At 37.7% G+C, this 26,481-nt stretch overlaps 1 long non-coding RNA gene across 2 annotated transcripts; it reads right to left on the reverse strand.

Moving 5' to 3' along the window:
- Positions 1-4,193: 4,193 nt before the first annotated feature.
- Positions 4,194-26,075, reverse strand: LOC149789820 (uncharacterized). Of its 2 annotated transcripts, XR_016423977.1 has the most exons (5): positions 25,698-26,075; positions 25,069-25,190; positions 14,234-14,348; positions 4,757-4,863; positions 4,194-4,304 (listed from the first exon to the last, which is right to left on the reverse strand). It is a non-coding gene; the product is annotated as an uncharacterized LOC149789820 (long non-coding RNA). The 2 variants fall into 2 exon arrangements; XR_016423976.1 differs by lacking the exon at positions 25,698-26,075 and having other exon boundaries at positions 25,069-25,505.
- Between the last annotated feature and the right edge of the window lie 406 nt (positions 26,076-26,481).

Genomic DNA, 26,481 nt, shown 5'->3' on the forward strand with positions numbered 1-26,481 from the left:
ATTTGATACAATGTCACTGGCTGTGGTAATCATCAAGTGCAGTTGCACGGCACCATAAGACTTATCAAGATACCATAAGCTAGAAAGATGAAGAAAAAGAAAAACGATGACCCAAAGACAAATCCTGCAAACTGTGTGCAAAAATGATTCCACAGATTATAGATGAAAACTTTACTATATTTAGCTTCAAGATATTAATAAATTCGGATTACTTCCTCCAGTCTGCTACAGTAATTCATGCCCATTGCACTCATAAATTGATTATAGTCCTTGCAGTATTTTGTGTGGGCCACAATATTTTAATTGATGCAGCTGATGCTCCATTCTTCAGTTCAGTGTTGATTCAAACATAGCAATGTCCCTTTGGGATGTGTGCATAAATAAAGAATGCCTGTCCCTTCATTACCACACTTGCTGAATTTATCGTGTCTCTCTGAAAACTGTACCATGTGAGAAAGAATTTTATAAACAAACTGGACATAAGTATTGCTAGACATATACTCAGACCTGAGACTTCATAAAAGACTGCTTACTTGTGAGGCATTATTAGTGCTAGGGCTTGAGGTAATAACTTGCTATATGTTTGGTAAGGCAAAATAAGGGGCCTTATGACTTAAATTGAAACTGTGAAAAAACAAAAGGTTCAAATGCAATAAACTTTTGTTTTTCCTCATTTGTTATATTACAGTGCCATGAAAGGTCATTTCTTTTATCTTTTTAATCCCTTGCCAATTTTAAGTCATCATCACTAACCAAGTCTCTAAATCAATTCTTGGCATATTTAGCTAAAATGGTGTCTACTGTTCCATTATATCATTGATTGTTTAGCTTGCTTGTATGGAGCTTAACACCATTTTTCAGGACATCATAGACTTTACATGGCAGCCAACATATTTATTGGAAGAAATCAACACACATAACGCTACTGGCAAGCTTTCTCATATACACACATTGATTGGACTAGAGAGAGTTGATTAGTGATGTGTATGCCTAGACCATTCTATAATCCAGGGCCCCATGATTGAATACAGCTTAAAGAAATTAACCCTAATTCGATTTCCTTGTTGCATTTAAATCATAACACCCACCATGCAAAGTGACACATGTCTCAAGATTTTCAAATTTGTATATGTTTTGCAACTTTTAATTCTGAGTTGATGCATGTGGATGTGGAAATTCAGTTACTGAATACTTAGCTACTTATATAAGGAGCTCTCACACTGGTAAAAGCATGCAATTGGGATTGTATTTGCAAGAGGGCAATTAATTGTTCAAAATACTGTTTTAGCTAACTACATATGCGAAGGGTTGATGTATAAAAAAGAGGATCAAGAAATCCTAGCTGGTAAAGATAATTGTATCCAACTTGACAGAAAGTGAGAAGGCCTTTTAATTTTGTACAGCAGTTTCATTAAGGAACCAACTATAATACCATTAGAAGTTTATGAGCAGCAAAAACCACATTTAGGACCAACTAGACATCAAAACCATATGCATAGTTCCATTTACGGCCAACCAGACATCAAATAGGTCATCTAGTGAAAGCACAATGTCAAAATGACCAGCCATCTAGGAGAAGTAGCAAGGAAGGGGTTTTCCAGATGCCCATTAAAACAGCCATATTGGAGGTTAGATTGGCACTATTTTCATTTACGTCCAACTAGACATAAGAAGTCTTTCACTGATATGACGATTCATTCAGGAGAAGTAGTTATACCAAGATTTTCAGGATGGCCACATTGGTGGCCTTATAGGATGTCTGTACAGCACCATAATTCTCATTCAGGACCTGCTAGACATCAACATAAGTATTTTGTACACATGTTGACACGCTGACACAATTATCCATTCAGAAGTAGCGATAAAAAGTTTCTTAATATGGCTACTGTGGCAACCACATTGTATGTGTGAGTGGCACCATCTTGTTTTTTCTTCCAGATATTTTCACACAAATATCATATTTAAAGATAACATGAATTCATACAAGATCTTGTCAGTTTATTTCATAACAGATTTTTCCCTCATATTAATATAATCTTTTGAAAACATTTATACATTATAGTTCTAGAAATTTTTCATGCTCTCAGAAACTATTAAAATCACAGCAGAAAGTGTTATGTTATATCTTTATTCAGCACTGAAAAATATTTATGAACTCTTAAAGTTTTTTCCCCTATATTAACTTAATTTAATGAAGATTTTCAGACTATAACCTTTCCATTGGATTTATTTTTTCAAACATGGCGTAAAAAGTATGTTATAGTAACCAATTTTTACATTGCCTTCACCATTGCAGAAATCTCTATAATCAATTTCCTAGTAAAGAAAAGCCAAGAAAATAAATGGACAGTTAATATTCACTTCAGGATCACAGACCTGAGGCAAATATGTCATTGTTAAATCAAACATTTTTATTGTGTTTCCTTAGACCTAAATATATATATATACTTGCTGTTACTCTAAACGAAGGCTGGTGATCCAGTTGATAACCTTTTGGGGGTTTTAAGGATGTCTTTAAAATTAAGGCCTTAAAAATGTTGAGATCTTATATTAAAAATGACAATTTGAGCCTTGCAGATCCATGTCCACAGGTGCCCAAATAAAAAAAAAAGGGGGGGGGGTGCAAGGGGCAAGCTTGTTGGTGTGTTATAAAATAACTGACTTATCATCGGTGTGCTGACAGGTGATGTGTAATTAAATCACTGTTGTAATATTAATAATGAGTGAGTCTGCACAAAGGAATTTCATACAGCTAAACTAGCTCAACAACTAGAGGCAATTAAGAAATATATCCACATTCGTGATTCTGTCAAATGGCAGATACAACAGCATCAGGAAGCTCAAGTGGCATTTACAGAAGGTAAAGAGCCGCTATACTTGTTATCTTTTTAGGGATGTGCTTGGATTTTGCCCTCAAGCTGGAGCAGTCATAGGATATATAATAAATCGCCACGGTCGGAATTTATCCCCAAGCTGGGGTAATCGATGGGTAAAGTCTTATCCACAGTCGGGGTTTTATTCAAGCTTCAGGTGCAAGTTTTTGTGCATCTCCATGCCCTTGCATAAAACACAGTTACACGTTTTTTTATATAGATATTTTTCAGTTGTAGACAGGAATAATAAGTATTTGCGAGTGTTTGAAATGAATGGGTTCATTATGAATTGAGTGGCACTACATTTCAAAAGCAAAATTGGATTGAAATGCAAGAACTGTAGTACGGAATTAGTGTTGGTTCTGGATCGTAGAATGGAATTGTGTGTGTGTGATTGGATTTTTAACGTAGCTTGAATAATTTTTCAGTCATATTGCTACGATGTCTGCAGTGTGGCAGTTTATAGTGATGTATAGCACTGGGGCATCATGCTGCAAACATGTAGTATGATGTTGCACCCAGTCACATTATCCTGACACCAGGCCGATCAGTCCTAACACTAACCTCTTAATGCTGAGCGTCTAGCGAGGTAGCTGTTAATACCATTTTTGTAAGTCTTTGGTATGACTTGGCTGGGGTTTGAACCCATGACCTCCCGCTTCTGAGGTGGACGCTCTAACCACTAGGACACCGGAGTGGTCAGAATGGAATTGTAACAATTACAATGGAAGCAATTTGTATTATGCTTGTTGGGGCATTCCTCACTGATGGCTGTCAGTGACATCATCATGGGAATGTGTAACAGCCACATTTTGTAAGAACAAGGTGTAGTTGGTGAACAATACAGACACTTTTCTGCCATTTCCACTGGCATCATCTCATATGATGTTATTTAAAAAAACTTCCTACAACATACTCACAACATATAAAACCTATATGCAAATCTGATGAAAGCTGCTTGTGTTTCTGAAACACATATTCCATACTGGTGGCAAGAATGTCCAAATCTACATTACAAAAATGAAAACATTACCATCCATCTAGGAGTTGCAAATGTATGAAATCCTCTTGTTGGGTAGTTTTACTAACAGGCTTTACAGCAGGGCCTTCCATTAGATTTAAATGTGGCAGGTAAGTTGACAAAGTAGGGTGGGGGGTTGGGGGGACCTACCCCAATGGGGATAATTCATTTTTTTTTTTAAAGTAGCATGGTGTAAAGTAAAAGTAGATGGGCTGATAAGGAATCCACTGAATTTACAGACTAAAGGTTCAGACATTTGTTTTTAAGAGAAAAATGAAAGAAGGAAACAATACAACAGATATTTTAATATGACTTTAATGTTTATTTTCTAGATTTAATTAAGATTATGAATCAGAATCAGTCTCCAACTCCACTGTAAAGTTTATCTATTACTTCTTCTGCTCAGGCACCTGCAAATTAAAACAAAATTGTAATGCTTAAATAAAGTCATATCATCTCAGCACTAGTTACATATGCAGAAGTCATGTTAATCAGCATTATAAAAATGTATGAAATTTTCTTCACTGCACTTGTGCTTCCCTTACTATCGTTAAGCCATGATACAAGATAACTTTGCACTTACTTGTCATTTCTGGCAAGTGGATGGTGCAATCAATTTGCACAAAGATGAATTTATTTCATCCAAATATTTCATGTGAATAAAAATTCCAAATGGAGGCACTTGTCCGATCAGACAAGATATATGCATATTGTAGTTAGCTGGACTCTAGCTCTGATAGTCCTGGGCAATAGGATAAGCTGATTTTGTTATCAGTTTAGAAATGCATCCGCTTTGCAAATACTATGCTTTAAAAGACGAAACTGAATCCAATACTGATGAAATAAGAGTCATTTGGATTACCTTGTTTTTTATCATTCTGCGTTGGTTGGGTGCATATTTGAGGGTCTCTGATATGGTCTCTTCCATTCCATTTGCCTTTGCTTTGCCATTAGTTTTCAAGCAGGCTTCTGCATGAGTAATACAATGTTTTAAAATAAGTTTCACAACAAAGGATGCATTGCATTTTTCTAAATGCCAGCAATAATCAATGGAATATTTTTAAAACATGTACTTTGAAATGTGTCTCAAGTTACTTTATCAATTTATTTAAAAATCTCTGGCAAGTCACATGAAAAACACAATTTAAATCAAGCCATACTTATCAAAGACTTTCTCATTCACATCCTTTACCTCACACAATAAATATCAGCAACACCAACATTAAATTCACACAATCAGTACAAAACCTAGGTGTTACTCTGGACAGTACTCTCACATTGCACCAACATGTCATGAACATATGCAAGGCTGCGTATCTTGAGCTGAGACGCATCAGCTCCATTCTCAGATATCTTTCAGTTGATGCCACTAAAACACTTGTGTGTTCATTACTGCTTTCAAGACTGGACTATGGTAACTCAATTCTGTCTGGTTCATCTTAATATCTACTGCAGAGACTTCAAAAAGTTCAAAACATAGCTGCTTGGATCATACTTAGAGTACCACAATCAGAGCACACCTCCCCGCTGCTCTGTACCCAACACTGGCTATCCATTCGATCCAGAATCAAACACAACATTAGTTCTCTGTGCTACGTTTCACTGACAGACTCTAGTCCAACATACCTATCCGACCTCACCTATGTGTACACACAAGCAAGATACTTACACTCCTCTTCCGACAATCATATACTCATTATTCTCACTATGAAAACAAAGTCACATGGACAGCATTCTTTTGCATACCAGGGCCCAGCAACATGGAATGAATTGCCCACTGAACTTAGACACAAAGACGCAGTGATCCCATTCAAGAGTGCTCTCAAAACTACTTATTCTGACTACAAAAACAAACTTAATGACTTAATAATGTTAACTACCTTAAATATTCTCAGCATGTTTTTTATGTTTTCTAATTTCATGGTGTTTGTTTTTGTAATCATATCATTGTGTATGTTTTTATGTTGTCTAATGTTGCAAAGCGCTTAGAGCTTCTAAAGATTAGGCGCTATACAAAGTCCTCATTATTATTATTATTATATTTAGCTTGGATGAATATTTTTTAAATCAGTGGCCATAACTAAAAAATGGGATTTTGTTTTATGATCATAAAAGTATGTTGGACACCATCCATGATGTACAATGCTGTCTGACATTTCTATGCACCTAAGGTTTCCATCTCAAATATTAAAGCAAAATGCATACCGAATTTGACAGATTGATGAAAATAAAAAAAAGCAATGCTTACCATTTGAAAAGAGGCAATTGTCACTAGAATATTCTATTCAAAATGATATTAATTTTGGACACAGGGGATACCACCCCCATGTTTTCCTGACTCGTGATATGTCGGCCTATTCTGTGCACAGCTTTAAAAGATGTAATGTTTATCCATCGAGCTATAGAAATGAAATACATTTACTGTAGACTGTTTCTGTCAGCAGTTAAGTTGAGTAATTAGGTCAGGTTTATAGCTAGTTTACAAAATTCAATGTAGAATGCCAATAAATGACAAGATGTATTTTTGCAAACTAAAGTGATCTTGAAAAAAGATTAGTAAAGTTTAACATTTTATAAAAAATAAGCTATTATGTGGAAAAGAAACAACAATGAAATAGGATGCAATGTGTTTACGTCTAGTTTTGGAAGGTACCGTCTCTAAGGTACCGTCATAATTGTACCGTAGTTTAATGGGTGGAAAGGCCATTGAAAGGTAAGGGCAGTGCGGAGACCATCGAGTATGTTCCAGAATAGCTGAATCTTTGTAGATACATAGATCCATTCGTAACTTCAGTCCGCAAGCGAAACACTGTACTTCGTATCCCAATCCTGACTCGGGTCCGAAGTAGACAAATCCTGTTCTAGCTAAAACATACGAAGAAGGTAATCCTTCCCTATCCGTAGGCCATTTTTGAAACATGTCCAATCGACGGGCACAATCACAATAGTCAGGTAAGAAGACTGGAAAATGGTAGGGTTTGAACTTGGAGTTCTCACTGGATTTCTCACTCGATTCTTGCTGCGGCGAAGTCATCCTTCTGGTGGGTGGCTATCTTCTTACAACCAATGTTTTATACCGACATGTCCATACGGCAAAGTAAAGTGGGTGGGAAGCCGCACTCGCTTCTGCTACACGATTTGATAGACTTTTTCCAAGGGTCGACTGACGATGTGGTGTGTGGGTAAACGTACAATCTTGTTGGGTTGATAGGTGGTCACTATCTCTAGACTGCAAGGCTTCTTTCAATATGCCAAAGTTGACCACTCGACTGGTATGATAATTCAGAGTAAGTCCTTTCACTTTACACTTCGTGTGCACTTCTCCTTGTTTGGCCCAGTATTCGTAGCCGTAATTTTTGGGACCACCACTAACGAAACTTAGAATCTTGTCATCGGGGTGCTTGTCTGTCCAGGCTCCTAAACGGTCTCCTTCGATGTCAGGGTGCTGTTGACTCGGGTGATCGATATAAATGCAACTGTCCATGTCAAAGTACAAGACACGTTCCCCTAACAGTTCTAAAGCTTCGTACAATTTTAAGCGAGCATGAGCTGTCATGTAAGCTGCAATGATGACATTTCCAAAGGGGTCATCTTCTACAAAGTTCAGATCTTCTTCGTAATTCACCAAGATCAAATCCTCACGAACGACGTCCACGTGTTTCATGAATTTGGCTTTGTCGTGAATCATCTGAAAGTAGCGGGAAGGTTCGGTCAAATACTCCGTCTTGGGTAAACACGGTCATTGTGCCATTTTACCCCACAAGCAATTTAACATCACTTTGGCAAACGATCGCCTGCCTTCGTTTTTCTCAATGTGATCTGAAGTAATGCCTTCTTGTGCCCAGAATTTCTCTCTGAATGTCTTTTGGTCTTCGGGAGTGTGACACCAGGACAGATAGCCACTGGCTTCTTGCTCAGTTTCAAAAAGGCATCCACGTAGTCTGCGAAAATGCCTTTCTGCGTGGGGTCACCCTTGTGGAATTATTGTGTCTTGGGAAAGTGGCAAATTTCGTACACTTCTAACAGTTGGTATCCCATGTTCAGAGCTTTGAACAATTCTACGCTGACCCATGTCCCCGTCAAGGCCCGTTCTTCCTGGGTGTGATGACAAGGTTGATCTTGGTTGCACGTTTCAGCACAAGTACGGCACAAAGGAAACATAAGTTTGCTTTGGCAATGGCGAGGTAAGACGGGATGGTATAGGTTCGTGGGAGGCAAAACTTTGCACTTGATCAAGCCTTCGTATTGTCGAATGTTTTTTAGGTCGATGTGTTCGGTGAACAATTGTGGGTGCCCTGCAGGAAAGCAACAATATTTGCACACGTAGGGATACAGTGAACACACGTCCAAGTATATGATTTCTTCTCCTTTCTCTTCGTCAGCTTGGTACAGCAAACAGGTGGCATTGGTCCTTCCTCCGTACAAACTATTACTTGGGTTCAGGGGGTCCATGAACTGGTAACTTTCCATGAGGCGTTTAAACTCGGGATCGGTGTTCAAACGGTGATTGTATTTGTGTTCCCACATTTCCACCACTTGGTATCCTTCCTGTTCTAAATTTAGGCGTGGCTGACAAATGGCCTGGTACAAGTCTTCCATGGTTCGTTGTAAGAACTGATTTTTAGTGCTGCGGTCAGGGTAACAGACGGGACATCCGTGAAATAAGCAACCGTTAAACTCGTACATGATCTTGGGGTTTTCTAAGTCTCAGCCATTGACCGAATGCATTCCGATGATCTTTCGCCCTGTCCGTTGCGGGCATGCTGAATCCATTTGTCTTCCTTGTCGCACAAGTAATGCAACCAGCATGGGGCTTTGACCGACTATTGACGTTTGACATAGTTGGTCGTTTGAGGACTGATGACAGCCACAGTGTTTTCAAGCATGAATCGTTGTCGGTAGACTAAGGAACACGCTTTGGCAATGGTGCAAGCCTCTTTTAAATGATCAACCCCTCCGTGTTCCATGAACAGTTCTCGAAATTTTCCACAGCATCGCCGTAAAATGTCCATGTCGGAACGACGATACTTTAGCATTTCTTCCTGAAAGTCGAAAGGGTCGGAGGCGTGAGCCTGGTACCAAGCATAGAAAGTTTCTCGTTCGGTACGCATGTTGTCAGGGTCGTAATAGTGAGCCTGAGGCAAATGGGGTAGAATGGCGTGTTGATTGGCTTCTGTATTGAAAAAGTGTGGAAAGTACCCTTTAGCCATTTCTGTCATTCCAAACATTTTAGGCATTCGACTCAAAGGCATGGCTAAGTAGCTCATCGAATCTTTAAACTGCACTTGTCCCACTTGCATGAAAATGATTTTGGCTCCATTCAAAGTGATTTTAGGACGCTCGATGCCACGTTCCGTATAACATCTCAAAAGAAACTGTCCATCATATCCGGAGAAATTGTGAGCCATCACCGTGGCATGACAATGACAATCTCCATAATAATGTTCGATGTCCTCTTGGCTCCACGTCTTGTCGATGGGGTCTAAGACCCATTGTGTGAAATCGGCTAGTGTGTTCGGTCCTTGAAAGATTTTTTCACGCCCTCCAGGAATCTTACTGCAGTGAGGGCAATAACTCAAGATAGGTTCTTGAATCACTTCTCGCACGCTCGATGAGCCACGCAGAAATTAGGAATGTGAATACTGATCTCTTGCATGCATTCGAAATCGAAAAAGATGAAATTGCCTTTCTTCTTCTTGTGACCATCCTCTTTCTCTGGTTGGGATTGGTATTTTTGTATGTAGCATTGGTGTTCCAAGTCCACAATGCAGTGACAAATGTGACATTTTTTCTTTCCTGAACATACGTGTGCCTTGGTACTGTTGATACATAGACCTTGTCCACACATTGGGCACAATCTCAGGAGTTGACAAGCACATTTCTTCTGTGAACCTTGCATCTTCAGATGTTGTTGGTAACAGGCAGGACTGACAAATGTGCGCAGACAAGCAGGACAATGCACTGGTTCTTGCCCTTCGCTCAGACAGGGTTGAGAGGCCAAACATCCTGAGCATTTCGATCCACAATGTTTGTGTTGCTCTCGATTATTATAACCATCATAAGTCACATTTCTCACAGTAATATTTGTATCCCAGGAATCCAGTGATAGTGGTAATGGTATCAAAATGGTCATCGTGATGATAGAGGTGAATGTATTTTCCATCCTTAAAGTCTTTCCCTCGAAACAACAGAGACCCGCGCACTTCTTGAGGGTGCACTTTCAAGGTGTATCGTGGAGCTAGGGCATCTTGCAATTTTTGCATCTCAGGAATGCCACAGGATGTGTCTTTGGACAGGCATGCTTGTTGTAACAGAAGTTCTGCTTCATTTCGTTGTTTGGCTCGGTTCGATTTTCGAATGTTCTCCCAGGCTCTTTTCCATTCTACCGTGTCGTTCTTGTCGGCATAGGTTCATCCCATCACGATGGCTCGGGCTAAACACATGTGGTCTTGAAAATTGTTAATTTGGACAAGACTTGTTTTGGTAATGCGAAGGTTGTTGACCAATAAGGTCTTTCTGCATTGTCCGGTCCCTTGAGGAGGAGAGACGTGGGTCATGTCCAGTGTGGCTTTTCCATCAGTGATGTCAAACTGGTCATTAGATTGTTGCATGTGTTGAATCTTGTCCATGACTTTGGAAGTGGTCAATTCTGCAGGGCTGCTAAACTCGATCCAAACAGGGGATTTCAAGCCGTCATGTTGTATGGAAAGTCTCAAGCGATCATCTTCTTTGGGTTGACATTGTCGCTTGAGTGTGGTGAGCAAAGAATCCCACATGTCGGTGATGAACCCTTTTGCTTTCTCTAACAGTACTTCAGACTTGAAATCTTTAAACTTCACTGTGTATTTGTAAGCCGTAGTTCTAAATTTTCTAGAGGGACGCTTTTCCGTCTCTCGAATGTCATAGTACTTTTCAGGGTTGACTAAGGGTGGTAAACTTTGTTTAGAGGGTTTGGATTCTGGTTCACTCATGTCCTCTTCAAAATCACTAGCATGAATTTGTGCCAAGACTTCAGCCCTAGTACGAGGCGATAGATCACGTTTCTGCCTCTTACTTTCTTCTTCTTTCTTCTCAAATGAATTGGATCATTTCATCTCGATAGCAAAAAGTCAAATGACTAAAGTTTAAACACCATGGATTAATTTATAGTCATAGCAGACCAGCGTATATAAAGGGTATGTCTTGTCCTTTCACTATTCATTTCACTCTCAAACTGAGCACAACAATGGAAGAGACTACCAAGATTGAACGTTTCATCAGAGCTTTGCGAGGGGTCATTAGAAAATTCTCTTCAGACCAGCCGAGGGACTACTCTCCTTCCTTTCAAGATAAAAGTCAAGATACTTGCTATATCTGTCAGAAGAAAGGGCATTGGTCTTCAGAGTGTCCAGACCGTCAAAAAAGAAAAAAAAGGGGTTAGAAGAGACAAAAGTCAAGATACCTGTTATTATTGTCAAGAAAAAGGACATTGGTCACCAGACTGCCCAAAAAAGAAACAAGAGGAGTCAGAAGAAGAGAGGGATTCTTCAGAGGAAGAGGAAGAAGAAGAGGAAGAAAACAGACAGGTGAAGAAAAAGAAACAGGAGAAGAAAAGAAGGGAAGAAAGTGAGGAGGAAGAGGAGGAAAAGACTATGACGGTGAAGAAATTAAAAAAACAGAGAGTGAACAATGAGACAGAATAAGTCTATGAACTTTTTAAAGTGCTCTGTTGTGAATTGTGAATTGTAAATATTTATAAAAGAATAAATTAATTATAAAAGGTAAGTGTCTTTGGGTTTTGATTTTAAAATAAGAACCTACACTCACGCACACTCATACACAGACAGGTACTATTGGGTAAAATGTTTTTTTTTAGTTATTGGCAATTGAAAGCCTATCTCTTTTCGAGAGACGTGGATGGCCCTGAAAAGGGCCTTTTTTGGTGTAAGGGGTGAGTTTAAACAATCAACTTTAACTGTCTTAAGCCTTTGCCATGGCCAAGGCCTACTTCTGGACTGCGTACTGTTGATGATGATTTCGTTGAAATCACTAAGGATGGTGCAGTAGGCGTAGTCACAGGGTTGGAGTGTTTAGCTTGGGAAGGTCGTATTCTCTTCGGCCGTAATAAAGAAGTCTGATACATCTGTTTCAGACTTCTTAACTAAAATGTCTAACAGTACCGTGACCGTTTGATTTTGACACCCTTGTTTCTTTGCTGCTGCGTCTTCTTCTTCTTGTTTTTTTCTTACCTCTTCTTCTTGCTGCTGTTGCTGTAGGAGAAAAGCTTGTTCCGCTTCCTTTTGCTGTTGTATAAATTTCTCCAATTCTTCTTTCTGTCTCTGTCTAAAATTTTCCATGTGCGGTAATGAAGGAGAAGGTGACGAAGGTTCAGGAACAAATTCTTGCAAGGTAAAAAAATCCACAAAATCCCAATTCACCTCTTCTGAAAGTAAGTCTGGGTTCCCTTGGGTAGTCTCCACCATCAGTGCACCCAAACTGATCGTTTTCTGAGTTTCCGTCATGTTGAAAAACTGTCGCTTAGATTGACTACGCACAGGCGCTAGCGAATCTATATAGACTATGTGACGTCACAGACTGCTCTCTTCGGATTGGACGTGGGCTGACTGAATTTTGTAACGCGTGTTTGGATTGGTCAACAAACTCAATCCATTTCAATCCTTCCTCCCCCTATAAATAAGTACAGTTCACTGCATTCCTTCACCTGTTACTCAGCACCCCAACATGTGGACCGATGTACAATCTTCAACGCTTGTGTCTTCGATGATGTTCCGGACGGACATATCAATGTATGTCCGATCCAACTGGACAGTTATCCACAGGACAGACACCAGCCTGTGGATGCGAAGAATCTTATGTGGAGCATCAAGGATGCCTCAAAAGAGTCTTAATCTATGGTCCTGCAGTCAGGCACAGCCTAAGGTCAAGAAGAAGATGTCACAGATGCCCTTTATGTTAAGGGTATATTAACATAAAACCAAAGGCCCTTTTCAGGGCCATTCCTATCTCTCAAAAAGATCTTGACTTTCAATTGCCTACCCCTTTTTTTATTTTTTTGTTTAAAAAAATAATAAAAAAATAGAGACCCCTCCCTGTTTCAATTTTCGCCTGTTCCATTTTCATAGACCCATCAGGTCGGGACCTTATTAAAATAGGGTCCCGACCCTGTTCCATTTCCCCTAGTCCCAAGACAGTCCCACGATTTATTCCCCATGTTCAATTTCCCTTGTCCCTAGAGTGAATAGTTTTTTTTCTTTCTCCCATGTTAAATTCCCCTTGTCCCTAGAATGGATATTTTTTTTTTTTCTCCCATGTTAAATTACATAGTCCCCAGAGTGGATATACCCTTTTTAACATGGAAGTTCCCTAGTCCCTAGACCGTCCCTATTCACTACTACCATTGTCATTACCAGCCTGAAACCAAATTTAATGCCATTTGTATAAATTCATTTCAAATAAATATTATGATATAGTTGAAGTGTAAAGTCAAGCAAGTATTCTGTTTGCAGATTTTACATTTTAGATATTATAGTAAAGTCATATTTTCTCTTGTTTAGTAAACTTTATTGCAACTGGTTCCAAAATAGTAAATCTTATTTAATGTTCATTCACCAGAATAGGTATTAATACAATCCCGAATTAACTGTATGGTACTAAAATATACCCTGATCTTGTGTGAGATTGTAATATACAGAACTATACCTCAAGACAACAATAATATATTGAATTTATATTGTATCAAGACTGTCATGGTTATGAACTCCAACTTTATTCAGGTTTTTTCATAATAAATGATCATCTTGTGCTATGGTTGAAAAGAAATCAAAGTTCAGTTTAACTCCATTCTCTCCACATTTGTAAGTTGTTAAGAGGCATACTCATCCTCAGTGTTATAGTAAAATGTAATCTTATTTGGATCAATCTTGGTGGTGTAATATATGAATGGAGAAAGAATATTATCATCCAGATTAAAATATGTTTTATTCAGACTCTACTAAAATTTTTAGTTGGATATGGGTTACGGAGCCTGATTTGTACGAACAAAGCAATGTGTACCATGACCTTTTTAATTTAACATTTTAAACTCCTGCAGAAGAAAGAGATTTTTTAGATCCATTAATCTGTATTAACAAAAACATTTCTTCAGTATGATTTTCAATTACTTAGTATTGACAAAACTCATATTTTAAAGTTGTTGTTTTTTTGTGTTTGGTTTGGCCTTTTATGGTAAACCAACACAAGTAAGTTATTTAGTGCCAAGGCACTTTAAGTATAGTGCCTTGCCCAAGGACACACCATGGTAGCTAACCCAGGTTGGTCTGATGGTAGAATTTGAACCTACCTTATTTCACAGGTCCAGAAAGCTAACCACTGAGCCACTACAGCTCCCCATCTTATAGTGGAATGCTGGTATACTTTATGATCAAGAAGGATGGGTTGGGGTATGCATGTTGCATCTGAAAAAAGTGATGGAATTTTTGTTTACATAATATTTTAGTCATACAATATGAATCATTTTCTATAGATTTAAGATGTATCAGATCAAGTTAAGAAAAATCATATATTCTGTTTCCTGGGAATGTACTAAAATTCACTGTTATTGTTTGATTTTTTGGTAGTAAGCTTACTTGGTATTTTTTTCTTTTTAACTTGAATACCTAATTTGTTAACATCCTATTCTAAATCTTCAGAGTTCTGTCTATTAAGTGACAACTGTTGATACATGTAGGGAAGTTTTTGTTTATATCTTTTGATTTTTGTGATTCTGGAAGTTGCAGTATTTGTTGTTGTATTATAACCATTTCAGTAATTTAATGAATGCAGAGTATACTGCTCTATAAATGAAATTTAAGTGAAAATAATGTAAAAGTATGTTTCACTGCAAATATAAATTGTTTAAAATAATATATCATTTATCATATGACTATTCAATTGTGGTAACTAGTATTCCATCCAATATCTATATATTAAAATATGTCTTTTCATACAGCTGGTGATCATTTAGATACAAGTCCAATTGAACATAATCAAATTATCAATGCAGGTGTTTTTATTAGTAGTAGTATTGCAAGTATAAGTGTTAGTATTAAGATTTCATATACAGGTATGATAAGTGTATCATAATGTTTAAATGATGCTCCTTGTTACAACATAAAATATGTTCATTGAAACAAATGGTTCACTGGTAAATTGGCAGCAAAGGTCTTCACTGAATTATGTTGCATAAACTATTTTACAATAAAACATATATGATGCATCTCAATTATGATGAATGTGAGGAGGAGGATTAATAATAATGCAATTTAAGTTATCTTCATAACATAAGTTCTAGCAGATGTGTAATTTTTATGTGGTTCATCATCAGTTTGAAACTGGTCTGTGATTTCTGGATCTGGACATACCTGGTCCCCTGCTGTTGTGCTGCTATGGTCTTTACAGTTCATTAGGATATCAGTTACACTTGGTTTACATTTAGAACCCCATGGGATGGAATGCCCAGTTTGAAACTGAGAGAATGGTTAATTATCCATAATATAACTCCTGCAGTTATTATTAGGTTTGATATCAAGGTCTTTCTTTAAAAGCTTTTCAACTCAGGTTCTGTTCTACCATACAGATAAATAAAGTCAAATTCAAGGCTTTCAGATTTGTCCAGTTTGTTTCATGTGTTGCGGCAGACAGACTGTATATTGCCACTGTACCATATAAATATCAGTGCTTAGTCTGCTCTCAGTTGCTGTGGTTTGATTAGTTACAAGTGTCATCACATGTGACTAATTATTGACCAATGTAATGAAACTTGTATAATTAGAAGGCTGTATTTAAAAACTCTAAAGATCTTAAAAAGAAAATTGGATCGGGGTAAGTAAAACCTTTTACTTTGACCATTTGGCTAGAAAATAATTTTCAATAAGTTTAAATTGGATAATAGTAATATAATAATTAATTACACAAATCAGAATAAAAGCTATTTGCATATCCCCTTACAGCTGTTGCTTTTTCATAGTACTAAGTAGAATAAAGTATAGTTAAGACAGATAGCTTTAAGCTAGAATTAAACTCAAATAAATTGCAAGAAATCAAAACAAACCCAGGATTAAAACTAAAGAAATATCCCGTCATATATACCTTACATCAAATAAAGAAACTCAAGATGGATAACAACAAAATTAATGTCACATCATCAAATAGTTATCTCAGCTGCCTGGTCAACCTAAAGGCAGATAAACTAAGGCAAACTTACTCCGAAGCAGTCTCATCCCCCCTAAGAGAAAAACGACAGATACAGTTCTTAACGCCAATTTTCAACTCGACCCCAACTGACTCGATGAGTAGACTCTACCTGTCACCAAGCGTAAACGAGAATGTGGACAATCTACCGAGTAACCGCAAAACTACATCCGACATGAGTACCCAAACTGAGGAACAATACTCAACAAGCACAAAAACAACCCAGACCACGCTGGTTAAAAACACTAGCAGCCAGGGGACTCAAACTGAGAACCTACTAGATGAAACAGAACGCCCTCACCCTACCACAAATAAAGCAGTCACACACGACTCAACAAAAGGTAAGAATAATAGGAAAACCAAATCCCAAATACCAGTTAGAAAGAATAAGGAACACACTAACTGTCAGAATACAAGACCCAGCAAGCCGGTTATGGACAACGAAACAAAGTCAGCTAAAGAGACAAACACCAGGGGAAAAAAGACCAGTCTGCAAAATATCCAAAACAAGAAACACCCCGCTGAACTGACTCTCTTCGTCAAGGGAGTAAATTCCAAAATAACGAAGTTAGCCTTTAAAACCATAGCATGGCAATTGAACAAACATCACCAAGGAGAATTCACGCTTAAAAGCACTAGAGACGACTTGCTGATAATCAAATGCACCACTGAACAACAGATTGCTAAATATATGGAAATTGAAAGAATAGACCAAATAAATGTTCAGGTCACTAGACACAACAGAACAAAACAACACATAGACCCAAACCCCCCAAAAACACACAACAAAGGAGTCATATACGTATCAACTCAAAATAAAACCAATGAAATAGTAGACTACATAAGGAGTAAAGGACAGGAAGTAGAGAAAGCAATCCGCCTAAAAACAAGAAGGGGAAAGGATAGCACTGCAGTGGTACTCTTTTTTAAGGGCGCCACCCCAGAAACTATCAAAATAGCCGAAAAACTCGAGGCTAAAAAAATTTTTGCTTTCAAAAACAAACCACGGTTCTGTGGCAACTGCAAAAATTGGGGGCATTACTCTAAGAGTTGCGGAAACCTATTCCGGTGCAATCAATGTGGTCTTCACCACCCAGACCCGAAAACATGTAGCGCCACCAATCAGCACTGCGCTAACTGTAGTGGTAACCACAAACCAAACCACGCAGAATGCCCCAGGGCTCTTACAGAAGCCCTAATAGTCGAATATATGATCTCCCATGGGGTAAACTATAAGCAGGCCAAAACAAAAATCAGGATACCAAAAACAAAATAAATAGGTAGCACCCTCACTGGTAGGAAACACGCATAAAACGAAAACAACAGTAAATTAAACAAACTATTAAGACTTTTTGCACTAGAGATGGATTCCAGAGCCGAAATCAAAATATGGCAATGGAATGCACGCGGCCTTAGGGCCCACGCTGACCAACTAAATAACAAAATACTTGAACAGGAAAGAAAACCAGATGTTATATGCATACAGGAAACCCACCTAAATGTTACCTCACGTATCCCAAACATCATAGGCTACAACACCAAATACCTAAAGCATCGATCCCCCACAGCAAGAGGAGGGGGGTTAGCAACCTTTGTTAGAGATGGAATTACATCAGAAATGCATAAATTAACAGATAGTAGACCGCCCAATGACTTCGAAATACAGATAGTCAAAATAACCGCTCAAACTAAGCAGGTACTAATCGTTAACCTCTATGAAACAAATGAGCAGCGCAATTTAAGTACAGACGAAACAATCAAAATGATTAAAGACTGTGGAGAATGGGTGGTAATATGCGGGGACTTCAATGCGCACAATGAACTATGGGGGAGTCAAAAGACGGACATTAAAGGAAAAATTGTAGAAAAATGGGCACAAAAATGCAACTTAGTTTTTCTAAACAACGGAATGCACACCCGGATAGATGACAGAACAGGCCACACATCAGCAATAGACCTATCTCTATGCACACCAAGATTAACAGGCATTTCTGATTGGCAAGTTGATGAAAGCGACCCTATGGGAAGTGACCATTACCTTATAAATATAGAAATACAAATTAGAATACCTCAAAATAAAGCGTCCTTCACACCAAGATGGAAATACGAACAGGCCAACTGGATTAGGTTCAAACAGATAGGTGACTCAATCGACCCAGAAACCATATATCACCGGGACATTGACACCTTTAATGACAAATTAATAGAAACCATTAACACAATGGCCCAAGAAACAATTCCTAAAACTAAAGGAGTAGCACCCAAACCCACGGTGCCCTGGTGGAATAATGAATGTAAAATAGCAATTAAAGAGAAAAAAAGAGCTCTAAACAAATTCAAAAGAACTAAAAATAATAGGGACTTTAACTACTACAAGGAAAAGGAAAAAACTGCCAAACAAACTATTATGATAGCTAAACAAAACTCATGGAGAGAATTCTGCTCAAAACTAGATATTAACACAAAATCGAAGGAGGTGTGGCAAAGAATTAAAAAAATGAGAGGCAAAACTAAATCAATAACCCCCAACATACCTGGACAAAACAACAAACATAAGGCAGAATTATTCGCAAACTATTTCGCCAACATGTGTAGCAATACCAACTTAGAGGATAAGTTTAAAAATCATAAAAGGCAATTTGAGGAAAGCAACTCTGACAACATAAAGGAAGCAGGAAATAATGACGGCCCACTAAACCTTCCGTTTACAGAAGCCGAATGGAGAAAGGCCCTCGCCGGCAAAAAGACCACATCCCCCGGGGAGGATACTTTGGGGTATGAAATGTACAAGAACCTACCCAAAAAACTTGTCACAATTGCACTTAACCTCATTAATAAAATATGGGAAACCGGTACCATACCTATAAGATGGAAAAAGGCAGTAGTGGTCCCGATTCTTAAGCCTGGAAAACCCTCAAGCGATATAAAATCATACAGGCCCATATCACTAACAGACAATATATGTAAAATAATGGAAACTATGGTAAACAACAGGCTGAAATACCATTTAGAAAGCAAAGGACTACTAGCTAATACACAGAGCGGGTTTCGCAACTACCGAAGCACAATAGACCAACTCATGAGACTAGAAACCGCTGTCAAATTAGCATCTAGAGAAAAATTTTAAAAATCCAGATATGTTACAGCCATCTTCTTAGACATGGAAAAAGCATATGATCTAATGTGGACTAAGGGACTGATAAGTAAACTTAAACCATACGGAATAACTGGCAATATATACAAATTTATTGCTAACTTCCTAACCGATAGAAAGATACAAGTCAGACTAGGACAAGACTACTCCGAACGATACAAACTGGAAAATGGCACGCCACAATGAAGCGTAATCAGCCCAACTTTATTTAATATAATGATAAACGACCTGGAAACAGCGGTAAAACCCAACCACCTTGACTTATCCCAATTCGCCGATGACAGCGCCGTATGGAAAACTGGCAACCCAGCCAGCAGAGAAACGACCAAGCACTTACAAAAAGGACTAAACGATATAGGAAATTGGACAGATAAATGGGGATTTAAATTGTCACCTCTAAAAACAGTAGGCATAGTTTTCAATCCGGGAGGTGGCCACCCCCCACCCACTCCAAACTTAACCCTAAAGGGGGTACCCATCAAATTCGAAAAACAAGCGACACTCCTAGGTATGGTATTCGACCACGAACTCACGTGGGCAGCTCATATCCAAGAACTCGTAACGAAGTGCAAACGAGACATCAACCTCCACAGAAACCTCAGAGGGGTGAATTGGGGGGTTGATCAAAAAACACTCGTTACCCTATATAGAGCACTTATAAGAGCAAAATTGGACTACGGTTGCCAGGTATATGGAGCGGCGAACGCCACGTTACTAAAGAAACTAGACACAGTCCAATCAAAAGCGCTAAGGGTATGCACCGGCGTCCTAAATGGTACCCCCACACAAGATATCTTAATAATAGTAGGAGAACCCCCGCTAGACCTAAGGCGGAAGGAATTGATGCTGCGATACTCGACTCGAATATCAATACACCAACCCAACCACCTCACGCTACAAGCCCTCTTAGCATGCGACAAACCATTCGATACAAAAGGAAAAAATAAAAAAATACCTAGTGGGAAAATAATTATAGAATTAAAAAGGAAATTTCAAATCGCAAATATCAACCCAGAAAAAATAAGGTACTACCCAGACCCCCCGTGGACCTGTCCCACACCACAAATAGATCTTAGCTTACGTAAACTAGGACAAAAACAAAATGACCCGATAGGACTAAGAGCATCAATACTAATGTACATTGACAACAAATACGAGACATACACGCAAATCTTCGCAGATGGATCAAAAACCAAAAATCCAAATAAAACTGCAGCAGGGATAGTGATCCCAAAATTAGATGTCGCCGTTGGAAAAAGACTCCCAGACCAATGCGCTATATACACGGTAGAATTCATGGCAATACTAATGGCATTAACATACGTCAAAACATATCCCACAACTAAGGCAGTCATTCTAAGCGACTCTTACAGTGTACTACAATCGTTAGCAACAGACCAATCCAAGAGCAGACCTAATATGATTAATCATGCAAGATCGCTACTTAAAGAGATTGAAAAAAACAACAAACACGTTGAATTCGTATGGATACCCTCTCACATCCATAATCCCAGGCAATGACAAAGCAGATGCAGAAGCAAAAAACGCCACAAACGAACCAAAAGCCCAAAATATAGCATACAGCGTCACTGAAATCAATAACATGGGACAAGATCAATGACATGTGGCAAGAGCTATGGGAAAAATCGGATGCAAACAGTCTAATACACACGATGATGAAAAAAGTAAGTAGAAAAGTCGAAAGTCCGACCTTCAAAAATCCATACGATATAACAATAATAAATAGAATAAGAACAGGTAAAACACTATTGGCAGGATGCGCAGGGAAACACATAAAAAGGGGACCAACCGAAAACTGCCCCTACTGCCCAACTCCAGAAACAATCGCACACTTAATAAATATATGCCCCAAATACAACCAGGAAAGGGCCGAACTAAAATCTCAACAGGAACAAATAGGAGAACGGTGGACATACCCGGAGTTACTTGTGGCAAAAAACAATAACATAGGAATGACCTATAATAACATCATGACATTCATTAACAAAATAGGCAAAAGGGGACAAATCTAAACCGAATGAAGGGTTGGGTATAAAGAGAGACCATGTAAAGAAATTAAAACCAATAAACCTAAAAGATCGAACCAAAAAAGAAAAAAACCAATCAAAATATTACAAATCACTGTTTGGGAATTGTGACGGCCGGCTCGGGCTAGTGGGTTCACAGACTGACACCGCCGCTCATAACCCGAACAATAAAAACCAGATAAGGACGAATATTACAAAATCACTGTTTTGGAATTATAATGGCATGCTAGGCCCCATAGGTTCAAAAAAAAAAAAAAAAAAAAAAGGAAAAAAAAAAAAAAAAACAAAAAGCAAAAAAAAAAATATTAAAAAGTAAATCAAAGGCCAGTCAAAATATTACAAATCACTGTTTGGGAATTGTGACGGCCGGCTCGGTATCGTGGGTTCACAGACTGGCACAGCCGATCATAACCCGAACAATAAAAACCAGATAAGGACAAAATATTACAAAATCACTGTTTCGGAATTATAACGGCATGCTAGGTCCCGTAGGATCAAAAAAAAATAAAAAAAATATAAAAAAATAAAAATAAAAAAAATATACATTAAAATAAATCACAAATAGCTAAGCTAAACAAAAATAACAGGTAAATAGCCAAGTGGTCAAAGCGAAGGGAAACAAAGGCAATCAAACCACCTCCCTCGAAGAAAACATCTCACGGCGAACATGGCAGTATCAAAAGGACGAGAAGACCAAAATAGAAACGGACACGGGATAAGGCAGAAAGAGCTGAAATAAAGAAGAGCAGGAAAAGGCACAGGATGAAGTTAAACGTCCTAAGGCAGTAAAAGAAGAAAGAACAGGACACTTGCAGACCTTGAGGAATGAAGGCAGAAACAATGAAAAGAGTATGCCTCAAATAATCAAACCACCCCCACCCCCCAGTATGAAAAGAATTGCCTTCCCGAAATCAAACAAAAGAAATAAGGCCACCCCCCCCCACATCTACTTATAAGTGTGAATGAGAAAGTGAGCGTGAATGTGTGTTGTCGGGATATGTGGGAAAAGCAGAAAAACGAACAAAAATGTCTATAGCCATCACACAAATATAGCATACACACTCCCTACCCACCTTTTTTTTCTTTTCTTTTCTTTTTTTTTTTCTTTTTTACAAACAAATTTTACCACATAGGGCTTTCATTCTGACCCACGAAAGCCCTCTTTTGACCAACAACTTACTGGCCCTGAAACACACTGATTGGTTTAAAGCCACACGTACGAAATACTTAACCAAATTGAGATCTCCAAAACAAAATAAAGGGCTACTAAAAGCCTACTAGATGTGAAAAAATTTTCGGAAAATTCAAGTACGCAAAGTACACAAAATTTAATAGACCTTACAAAAGATAGGAAAATTCACAACTCAGGAATATCTGAAGCGTATGTGACAATCACATGTTTGGCAAGATAGTACAGGAATAGCCCAATAAATATAGGGAACTGGGCATTGATTGCAACGAAAATTTCATAATACTGCTGCTGGTGTGCTTCGGTTACTGCCTGAAATGAGAGAGGAAGGAGATGCAGGATGCAGAAACAGACCACCAACGGAGTACAACGATGGAGAAGGTTGCAGCGATGAGAGCCTGGGCGGGACCTTTTGGGGCACCTGGGCTTCGGCTTGCTTGCTTGGGGGCATTGTATAAGTTAATCGCTAAATTCAAAAAGTACACAAACGTGTACAAACTAAACAGTCGCACATACCGAAAGGTGCACGTGACTTTAATCCAATGAATGAATGAAATGTGTGCTAGAGGGTAGGGTTAGCAGTTATACTCCCAATTATGTTTGTGATGAGCAAAAGCAGCTGCACAAATTTGAGCTTTTAGTTTGGTTCTGGTAGGGTCAAAGGATGCAGGTACATTTTACATTCATTTTTTACTAGAAATAGCTATTTTCAATATTTTTCTGTGACAAGGCAACTAAAAGAATCAGTATGTGCCTTATGCATAAATAAAGTTCACTAGTACTATAACAAATTAGCATACTTTTCATCACCCCTCTACCATCAAGATTTGTTTATATTTACCTCTGTAGCAGACACAAATAAAAGTCGGCAGCTCATTTGCAGACTAAGTTACGCATATGATCTCCAGTGCTCATCTAACTGTGACAGGCAGTCACCAACAAGCCAACCTATTTCCATGCCTAACTCAAAGTAAATCTGAACCACATTATAGATTTAGCTTATGTGTAAATTTATAAATGCTAGGCTTGTGATAATTAGGTTCATGCCTTCTACCTTAAAAATTAGAGGGATGTCAAAATACGAAACTATCCAGTGAGACCTATGATGTTAATTTTAATCCCTATGGGATTTGTGACATAAAAAACCCAAATGCTTTATGTATTAAAAGGTAACTAATGGGGGCAGGATCTGCAGTGAATCAATGGTTAGTATGCTAGACTCCTGATAAAAATGTTTGTGTTAAAATCCTGTTATCAAGTCAACCAGGTTACCTACTGCAATGTACCCTTGCCTTACTCCAATTCCCTCAGTACTCAGTAAACAACTAGTGTTGCTGTACATAACAAAACCAGTCCATACTGATTTTACATATTTTACTAAATCCTGACAAAAATAATTCTCTAAATAAAGAATGATTAATATGTGATGGTCTCACATGTAATCAAACTCTTCCAAGCTTTTAATGATATGAACCGATTTATCAATGTTTATCAAATTTGCATGAAAAACTATTTCTTATTTGTCATCAAATATGTTCAATGTTTTGATCATATAAGCATTTCTGCTACATTAGATCAAAATAATCTTTTTGTCAGAAATAGAGCCCTTATAGTATTTGCAAGGTCAACCAATCAGATGCAGAATTTGAGTTTAATATGAATGAATATTTTTTTTACAAAATTGCTCTTTTGCTATATCTTGATGAGATAAATCTATTCACCAAGTCTGATGAAATTAATGAGAAATAGTTTTAAGAGCAGTAGCAAGAATGGCTAGTGAGATGTAGAACCACCACATTATATGCATAGATTTTGCTTATAGCCTCAGACATGCAAGCAAATAATTAAACAAGTCAGATCTAAATTGGATCATAAACACTGTTGTGCAAATCATAAGAAACTCTGCCAATCAGATGCAAGGTCACTTCACTACCATACCTTTATCACACTCATAATAAGCATCATTGTGAAACTTGACTCTATAAGCCCAATGGCCAAGCATGATCAAACTTGAATCAGCAGTAGTGGTTATAACCTCATGTATTTGTATGCATCTTCACTTCTTCAATCTAGATCTCATTTATATAAGCATGTATTCTACGTTTAGTAAAAACTGCACTACATGTATAAATATTGCATGCGGTGGTAACATACTCAGATGAAAGATCACCTTATTATTATTAATGGTTAACACTCATCAAACTTCAAGGACAACTTAATGATTTTAGCCTATATTGTGGAAGTATGGCTTTTAGGCTGGTTAAAAAACTCAACTAATCTTATACATGATCACATGTATATACTTGGATTTTGCTCATTATTAGATTTATCCAAGATGTTGATTTAAGCCCAAAACCAAGTTTTATATAAACAAATTGATCAGAACTATGGACTCCAAAGTAGCTAATTTCTTACTGTTGAAAGACAGAAGGGGATGTGAAATAAATAACACACTCTGGACCATTACATAAACCCACTTAGCCTTTTGACCAGTTGAGATAAAATATCAACAATAATGTTAAATAAGATTGATAAATTATGTTTTCTCACATTACCTCTAGCCCTTTTCAACATGGATGGTATTTTTCTTCCACATATGTCAGCTCTTAATTAGTGGCCCTTTCCCATCATGAATGTTGTAGGTGAAACTCTCAGAATTAGGCTTTTTAATTTATATCTGTAGAAGAAAAAAACTATTGGTCTGCATATATCAATGTCACCATTTCTGTATTAGATTAAAATACCATATGTGTGTGTGTGTGTGTGTGTGTGTGTTAATTTTAGAATTTAAGCAAACTTGTCTCCATGTGTTTATTTTAAAACTGATGATGATAACACATAACAGGTTCAATGGATAAAATGTTATTTCTTACTTCTTACAACTGCTCATTATATCTGAATTTACATTCAATGTTTGTTTTAATTAACATATTTGGGATATTGGGCAAATTATTTATTTTGTAGTTTATCATTATATCATTTACCAGTCTTTTATCATTCAAATATGTAATATAGTACCATTATACTGACTTCATATTCTATATGATATCCCAGCAATACATATTAAGCAGATAAGTGCAAATAAAAATGTTCAGAATGTAAAATTTACTCCAAGCTCAAAGAAGATCAGCAAAAGATAATATCCAACAAATTACCAAACAAAAAGCGAAGTTAACGCAGTTACCTTTATTATGACGTCTCCAACACCAACGGTACTGTACAGCTACGTCTTCTGAGTTTTACCGTCATCTTGTCTTTCAAACCAGAATTAATTTCTTGAGCTCTTACAAAATGAAGAAACTTTTAAATACTATAATTTAAGCAGCTTCTTTACATGCCATCAGATAAATTATGGCACAGTGTTATGTCTGTCAGCAAAACGCAACTTCACATTTGGACGGCGCGCTGTGTGGGCATCGCCGACACAGCAACTGACATGAATTCTCTATTAGCAGACAATGATTCGGAATAAATCCTTCGCAAATCTAACATTCTCGATTTTTCATAGTTCCACTTTTCATTGTTGCATCTGTTTGATTGTACAATTGCTAATGATGTTCAATGAATCAACTTCAATTCATCTGCTGTCTGAAATCCCGGTTCAGTTGGTATTTTCTTCCGCGCATGATGCCGTGTAAATAAAAGATACGGTCGACATTCAAAGTGGTTTAGGTTAATTTATTATTTTTCTTTATTAAGGTCATTTGCAGAAAGTGTTTCGCTAGGGTGAGAAAAAAAAATATAACAAAAAGAAAACTTTCTTTTCCAACGCTAATACTGTATATATTTCAATTTGTGATTGATGCTATAAATAAAAAAAAATGATAATAAAGCATTTTAGCCCGTGGCTTCGGCACGGCACTCGTTTTTGTGGGTTTTTTAAAATGTTGTTAGTGTTGTTTTGGGGTTGTTTTTTGTGTGTGTACCACACTAAAAAACATACCAGGTATTAGGCCTAACGTAGGAAA

This window comes from Sinohyriopsis cumingii, chromosome 10 (genome assembly GCF_028554795.1).
Source record: "Sinohyriopsis cumingii isolate HCF-2022 chromosome 10, ASM2855479v2, whole genome shotgun sequence".
In the NCBI taxonomy this organism is placed as follows: domain Eukaryota; kingdom Metazoa; phylum Mollusca; class Bivalvia; order Unionida; family Unionidae; genus Sinohyriopsis; species Sinohyriopsis cumingii.